Here is an 8,863-nt window from a genome sequence, read left to right on the forward strand (position 1 = left end):
GGAAGAAAGTTCAACTTTTGCGACATGCGACACGCGACATACACAAGTGGAGTACAGTTTCGACCCTGGGTGCACGTGCAGTGCACGTGCATAGTACTACTTGTGCATGAGGATGTCGCAAACATGAAGAATATTGTGAACCGTGTGTCGCTGTCGCAGCTCGTCGCATGTGTCGCAAGTCGCATGTCGCGTCGCAGAAAGTTGTATTGTGAATCGGCCTTTAAGGCCGATTCACAATACAACTTTCTGCGACGCGACATGCGATTTGCGACACATGCGACGAGCTGCGACAGCGACACACGGTTCACAATATTCTTCATGTTTGCGACATCCTCATGCACAAGTAGTACTATGCACGTGCACTGCACGTGCACCCAGGGTCGAAACTCTACTCCATTTGTGTATGTCGCGTGTCGCATGTCGCAAAAGTTGAACTTTCTTCAACTTCTGCGACAGGTGCATTGCGACAGCTTGCGACAGCTCGCGACAGGCAGTTTCTTGTCGCAACTGTCTAGGCCTTGACGGATTATGCTAATATTTTCGTGAAATTATGCTTTTCGCATTGCTGAACAAATTGCAGAATTATGCTATTTTTATGCTAAAAGTTATCATTATTATGCCGCATTATGCTCACATATGCTGCTAATGCATAATGGTTCTGGGCAAAATAACAGGCGAATTTTTTGTAGAGGTACCGGTACTGTCGTAGCAAAAGTTCAACGGGGTCAACGCACCGTCCGACCTAGCTACGACCATCACTGATTGTACATTTTTTTGTAGTGGACTGGACATGTTATCAAGGGAGTCGTAAACCTACAACTTCCTAGTGCATCTACCGGTACATGTACTTGTACTTGTAGAACATGATTGTACAACTGTATGGAATTTGATGCGAACAGGCGGATTACAATTTTATGCGATTCGTATGCAATTTGCCTCGAATTATTCGATTATTCGATTTTGGTAGGAATTATGCGAAAAATTATGCTAGCATAATCCGTCAAGGCCTACAACTGTCGCAAATCGCGTGTCGCGTCGCAGAAAGTTGTATTGTGAATCGGGCTTAAAGGCCGATTCACAATACAACTTTCTGCGACGCGACATGCGACTTGCGACACATGCGACAAGCTGCGACAGCGACACACGGTTCACAATATTCTTCATGTTTGCGACATCCTCATGCACAAGTCGTACTATGCACGTGCACTGCACGTGCACCCAGGGTCGAAACTGTACTCCATTTGTGTATGTCGCGTGTCGCATGTCGCAAAAGTTGAACTTTAGGCCGATTCACAATACAACTTTCTGCGACGCGACATGCGACTTGCGACACATGCGACGAGCTGCGACAGCGACACACGGTTCACAATGTTCTTCATGTTTGCGACATCCTCATGCACAAGTAGTACTATGCACGTGCACTGCACGTGCACCCAGGGTCGAAACTGTACTCCATTTGTGTATGTCGCGTGTCGCATGTCGCAAAAGTTGAACTTTCTTCCACTTCTGCGACAGGTGCACTGCGACAGCTTGCGACAGCTTGCGACAGCTCGCGACAGGCAGTTTCTTGTCGCAACTGTCGCAAATCGCGTGGCGCGTCGCAGAAAGTTGTATTGTGAATCGGGCTTTTCTTCAACTTCTGCGACAGGTGCATTGCGACAGCTTGCGACAGCTCGCGACAGGCAGTTTCTTGTCGCAACTGTCGCAAATCGCGTGTCGCGTCGCAGAAAGTTGTATTGTGAATCGGGCTTTAAGCCCGATTCACAATACAACTTTTAAAGCCCGATTCACAATACAACTTTCTGCGACGCGACACGCGATTTGCGACAGTTGCGACAAGAAACTGCCTGTCGCGAGCTGTCGCAAGCTGTCGCAAGCTGTCGCAATGCACCTGTCGCAGAAGTTGAAGAAAGTTCAACTTTTGCGACATGCGACACGCGACATACACAAATGGAGTACAGTTTCGACCCTGGGTGCACGTGCAGTGCACGTGCATACTCATAGTACTACTTGTGCATGATGATGTCGCAAACATGAAGAATATTGTGAACCGTGTGTCGCTGTCGCAGCTCGTCGCATGTGTCGCAAGTCGCATGTCGCGTCGCAGAAAGTTGTATTGTGAATCGGCCTAATAGGCGATTCACACGACAGGCAAATCCACGTTTACAGGAAAGTCGCCATGGAGATATTCCTGCGGGTGACCAAAATTTGCCCGCGGGAATCAAAAGTGTCCATGGCCTTTTTGCCCGCGGATGCACTCATCTGCGGGCACTTTTACAGTTATGAGGCTGTGAGGTCGTACTATGGTACGGTAGTCTTGAACCCTGGTTGTTTGGCCTTTGTTTTTGGGTACTCATTTCAAATCACCACAGTAACGCCGTATACTCACCGGATACTTAGGTTACGTTTGGTTGGTCACATTCCTAAATGGGAATCACTTGGAATCACTCGGAATCATTCTCGCCCGTTTGGTTGGTCAAAAGAGTGCGTTAGGTTGGTCACATTCCACATGATTCCAGAATGGGAATCGCTGAGAATGATTCTTTTTGGAGAATGATCATTCCACCTCACATGCTGGAATGAGCATTCTCATTCTGGAATCAAAAATGATAATGGCTGCCACGAGCCAAACAATGTAGCAACAGGTTCAAGTGCCTCAAATCATGCACTCAGAAGTACCATGACTCTCTCAAGGAAACTAAAGTCGGGTAAAAGAAAAGACAGCCGCCGTTCCACAACGACATCATGGAATTGTTACGTCAAGTGATTCCTTATTGATTCTGGCGCGTTAGTTTGGTCAGGTGATTCTTGCCGATTCCCATTCCAGAATGGTTGTTATTTACATTCTGAAAATGCCCAACCAAACGCAACCTTATACTCGCGGGTAGGGCTCAAACGATTAGTCCGATTAACCGGTTTCAGACCGGTTACGAAGAATTAACGGTTAACCGATAAAGATAACGGTTGCGCAGTAACTTTTCAGTCAATTTTTCAAGTATCAGGTCGTTGCAAAGTGTGCACTTTCGCGGGCTGTCGCACGGGTACGCAATTTCTGGGCTGTCAACTCGGTCATATCTGGTCACTTGCTGTGAGAGTATGTATGAATGAGCATGCAAGAGAATGCACAAGTGCGCGTTGTACTGAACAGGGTACATTTTTTGAATGAGTATAGTCAAATATACGGTTAAAAAAGAGTCCGCAGGATTGCCGTGGCTTATAGGTTATAACCGGTTAACCGACCGTTAGCTTAGCAGTTAATCGTCAGGGGTAAAACCGTGACCGTTTGAGCCCTACTCGCGGGAGCTCTGGCAGCTACCCGCGGCCGTGTGAACTGCGGCCTCACGTTTCACTTCCTGCGGGCACTTGACAAACGTGGATTTGCCTGTCGTGTGAATCGCCTATTAGGGCCTGGTCAGACTGCGGCAACTTTTGGTTGCCTGACGAAAAAAGAACAGCGTCCAGAATTTGAATCGCGATCACACTACACATGTGAGGAGAATGAAAATTCAAACTTCATTTCGAGCGTCAAGTGGTAATCTCCACGAACGATGTCAAATTCCTTCACCTTGGGATCGCCAACACCTTCAGTGCAATCCTTGCAACCATCCTTATGAGTTTTGTTGTTGTCCGTGGCCAATTAGCTCCTCGATATCGAGATGAAAAAATCAGTGATGTCAGCGTCAGTGGCGTATCAGCGTCAAATCATGTTTGGAGCGGAAAAGCGTGGCCCGTTCTTGCTTTTTTTTTGGAGCGTCAACTCTCGCTTTTGCCGCTCTGGCGGCAAATGGAGATTCGGATTATAATCCTAGGATTATTTCGATTTTGCCGCAGTCTGACCAGGCCCTTAAGGTGGCTCACACCCTCTGCGCGCGCATCGTTTGAAAAGTGTTTGAAAAGTGTAGATTTTCAGTAAATTTTTCGGTAGCGATGATTTTTGTGCAATCAATCGTTGTTGAACGTCTTCTCGCTTTTCTGCAATTCTGGCGACCTAGCTAGAACCTGCTGCTAGTGTCCCTCTTCACTCGTTCTTTCTATGAAAGGGGAAGGCAGCACTCGCAGAAGATTTTCCAAGAATGCAATGTCGACTGGTGCTCGTACCACAAGAAGGGAGAAATCAAAGTCCGCTCTTGAATCATGCCTGAGTATTAGAAAAATTAATTATTTCAGAACACGCTTGTGTAGATTTCCTGTCAGTGCCACTGACATCTCGCGACCTTCAAATAGTATAACTTGCTCGATCATCTCCCGCACTGACTAGCAAATTCGTCAGGTAGCTGTGGATGGATCGATTCAGGGAGATCGAAGGTAAATACATCGAAGCACTTCAAACACGTTTCAAGACGCACTTCAAATTTTGTAATTGTGTCTTGAAAATTGTTTACAACAATTCGTACTTCAATACGCTGTTGAATTGTAGCCGCTGGTTGGGAGTCTCGACTGTTTTATTGCTGCATGGCTTTCCTCAACACCGTTCACTGTACATGTATCGCGGAACGCAGATTGGATGGCATTGGAGGTGAATTTGATAATTTGTGACTGTGTCATCAACCAAGTGAGGACATCAAATATCAACAGGGACGCTCCGAAAATCACAAACGCTGCGAAATAGATATGAAATGGTCTTACACACTGGAGGGTGTTCCACATTCATTGTGTCATATCTTTAGACTGTCCGAAAGTTTGTCGTGCCGTGCAACTTTCACAGACTAATCCGATAATTGGCATGTGGCCCTACTGGCACACACTCATGCGTATGCCGTTGAGTTTATCTATATGTGCACGCACATGTGTGTATACATAATTATACAATTTTATTACGTATGCAAAATTAGGCAATCTACATGTACATTATATATGTGTGTGCACTCACTCCTATGACATAGAACGACAGTGCAGGCTATGTAAAGTCGCATCAATGTGTGTCACCCGGGTGTGTACATGCATGCGCGCTCGCGCGGGCGTTTTGTGTGCGTGCCTGGCATGGCATAACGCCGTTCAGTATGACTAGTGTTGAACCGTGGTAATTTTCCCCCACCCCCTCTTTTTTTCTGCTGGCGTTGGATATGCAACTAATGACATAAACTCGGTTGTTGAAAACGAGTGCCATGCACCACAATGGATTGACAATAATAATAATAATAATAATAATAATAATAATACAAGTAGCACTGTAACAGCGCTGGTAATACTTATGTTGCAGCCATGGCAGTTGTGAGTAGCTTTCCAAGTCAAGCCTGCTGCAGAAATTATTGCACTCTGACCAGCTGGAGTGGCCCAGGACTGCCGGTTGTGGAGAACAGGAGTGATGCTTGTATATACGCTTGTCATGATGTACACAGTGTACTTCGAAGTAACGTTAGGTGTATTACTTGCGTGTTCTTCTGCCTGTGCGCGTGTACATGTGCTGGTCAGTGTGGAACCACCATCCATATCAGATCATACAGCTACTATCAGTCTCAACAGCTTGTATCTGGCAAATAGGGTTTTAGTGACTCGATTTTGCTTACTGTGTTCAACACAGTGGCATTGCACACAGCTACTTGATGTAATAGTAGCATCTTGGAAATTTTAGATTTTTGATAGTTAGCTTCAGTAGAAACTTCTCCAGTGTGGCTCTTAGCTTCATTACCACGGAGACTAAGCATTCAAGTAATGCACGAAGAACAGTGGCTAGATGTGAAGTGAAAAGCCATTGGACCGTACCCCGTGGAATACGCATTTAGTATAGAAGAATTTCTTGCTATGTTGGCAGCAAACACTGTTATAATAATTACATTACCAGTAGAAAGTGCCTAATGTGCATTGCTTCAGCACTATGTTTGGACAAAGCAGTCAACAAATTCCACATCACTATCGGCTTCATGTTGGAGAAAGTTGTGAAAAACACTAGAACATACATGTACACTCAATACACATGCTCATCTCCATGTATGGCATTTAGTATGTGGGCGACTTCAAAGTTCTATTTTGGTAGTTTGCTTCGGTAGAAACTGTCTAAACTTGATCCAAAGCTCTACTACTATGTTCTGAAGATGTTGCAATCAAGTAATGTAAGCCAAGTATCTGCCGCATTGGAGCTAGTTGTGAAAACCTTTAGACCATACACTCAATGCACATGCTCAGCTATGGCATTTAGTATGTGGGCGACTTCAAAGTTCTGTTTTGGTAGTTAGCTTCGGTGGAAACTGCTAAAACTTGATCCAAAGCTCTACTACTAGGTTCGGAAGATGTTGCAATCAATTATTGTAAGACACGTATCTGTCATATGGTGGAGTCAGGGGTTCTAAGGCGTTGGACAATGTCCCAGTGCAATGTGCTGATTCTTGAAATATGGCATCACTTGAAACTTCAAAGTTTTATTTCACGAGTTACCTTCGGTAGAACCTGCTCAAACTTGCTACACAGTACCATTATTAGGTTATGATAGCATAACCATCGAATACAGGGCAAGTTCAGTGTCAAATACTTGTGGGCGGGGCTAATATGTGGGACGTGTGCGCTGAAATGGGATGATTCCGAAAAGAGAAAAAAAGTCACCTTCTAGCAGAATTCTACCCACTTCTACAGCTAATGCTGATATTTAGCAAGTATACTACTGTCCTGGTGTTGGTCATCAAGAAAAAGGGGGTAACTACCAGTGCTACGGCCAAAAAACTGGTTTTCCGGTATTTTTTGGCCTAAATTGGCAATTGTGAGTACGCTATGTTTGGCCCCTCCCCCGAGTGAAACCGGCCGGTAGAACTTGATAAAAATTCGTCTCCGTACACAAGATATCCAACGGAACAAAGTACAATCATTTGTAGCCACGTTTCAAACAAAAAAATTTGGACCCGAGGGGTAGGAGCCACCTTAAAGGGGAAGTAATTAGTTAAAGGGGAAGTTAAGGCAAAAATTAAAATTTCACCAGTTGTAGTCTTCGGGGTGCTAAGTCGAATGGTCTTGGTCCGAGAAAGCTGAGACGCTCCCTTCCTACTTGAATCCCAATCGAACTCGCGCACTTCCACCGAAACTGGGTGACTGCGCCCTACTAGATGGGGATTTGTATGCAAAATGTCACTAAAAGCGCCATTTCGTTCTTATAAAAGCACGGATGACCGCGATTGGCCCATATGTTGTAGTCTTTTGGACGCTGAGTCGACTGGTTTTGGTCCGAAAAGGCTGCTGTAGTATCCCTGGCCCTACTTATAACCAACTCTTGTCCCACCGGTTACTCCTAAGTGCTTCTCCCAGCAACCACTTTAATACTTTGAAGTAGGACTACTAGACAACCCTGCCTGCAGACCGGTACGGCATGACCTGTATGCAAGTGTGCTGTGAGTCCTATTTGGAGGACAATATTCCCTTTTGACCCCGTGAGATGGTGAGAACCTGGTGTGCTTCTATTTTTGATTTGTTATCAGTTCAGTTCTTCTGTCTACTCTAAAAAACGTTATCATTTCCGATATTATTTGCCATATTCCGGTTGACGCTCTACAAGTAATACGCTATCTACTATGACGTTCTCACCGCCTCCTATGATCTGCTGCTGAGCTCTAGCTACTACTACTCCTACTACTACTAGTGTCAGTTGTCACTCTTTCGGTCCAGCGCTCTGTTCAAAATTCAAGAATACCTGTACGTGAATGCAAGTTAGATGTCCAGTCCACCTACTGACGGTGCCTTCTAGTGAGTACTGTTCATCATACATCACCGAACTGGATGTCAAATCACGAGGGCGTGATTTAGTGTAGGAAGGGAGGGTGTAGTATCCCTGGCCCTACTTATAACCAACTCTTGTCCCACCGGTTACTCCTAAGTGCTTCTCCCAGCAACCACTTTAATACTTTGAAGTAGGACTACTAGACAACCCTGCCTGCAGACCGGTACGGCATGACCTGTATACATGTTGCACACATTCATGCTGTACTACATTACATTGATTCCTATAGCCCGTTCCTCATCACTAACTCTTTTGATTACTAGTTCTAAGATATCTTCCGCTTCTCTTCTTCTGCCAGATGTCTTCCCAGAATCCATGTCCTAGCTCGCACACAGTCAAATGGCTTTTCCAACCGCTGTCCTCTTAGTAACCTTCACGCCCAATTACCCTGCCTGCCATTCACATTAGTTTCCTTCATACTGGTAGATTGCATTCCTGTTACCTAATGGTTGCTCGCTACTTAGGTCCATTCTTCCTCCTACCTATTCCTTTCACGTTATCTCCTTGTACGTCTTCTCCTTGCACTACTATTTCTCCCCTTGCCATGTATATGCTGTCTATGCTATATAAGCCCTATCTGCTCTACCAGAGATAGATTCGCTCATAGCAGAGAAGAGAGTCCCTCCTGGCAGATTGAGCCGGAGCAGTTATATTCCGTTCAGAGTCCCTCCTGGCAGATTGAGCCGGAGCAGTTGTAACCATAACTTCAGGCAGATTGAGCCAAGAAACCTACTTCACAGTCTTATTGTGTGTGCCTCCATCCGACTACTCGGCTACCCACTACACTGCGATGCAGCGTTCCTCCTTTATTCCCAATCGAACATGGTTGAACAAGCGGTCACGTGCTCCTGCGTACACCAGTCACCTGGTCACCGTGCCTGCAGGGTACAACTACTTACTAGCCTGTTTGACCTTTTTGGGTGCAGTCCTGTCACTCGAGTTGAACCTTGGTGTGAAAGTTGTCGCCTGCTGGCGTGGTGACCAGGTGATTTGGGCACCCAGGAGCACGTGACCGCTTGTTCCACCATGTTCGATTGGGAATAAAGGAGGAACGCTGCATCGCAGCCTTTTCGGACCAAAACCAGTCGACTCAGCGTCCAAAAGACTACAACATATGGGCCAATCGCGGTCATCCGTGCTTTTATAAGAACGAAATGGCGCTTT

The sequence above is a fragment of the Sycon ciliatum genome, chromosome 1 (assembly GCF_964019385.1).
Source record: "Sycon ciliatum chromosome 1, ocSycCili1.1, whole genome shotgun sequence".
Taxonomy (NCBI): Eukaryota; Metazoa; Porifera; class Calcarea; order Leucosolenida; family Sycettidae; genus Sycon; species Sycon ciliatum.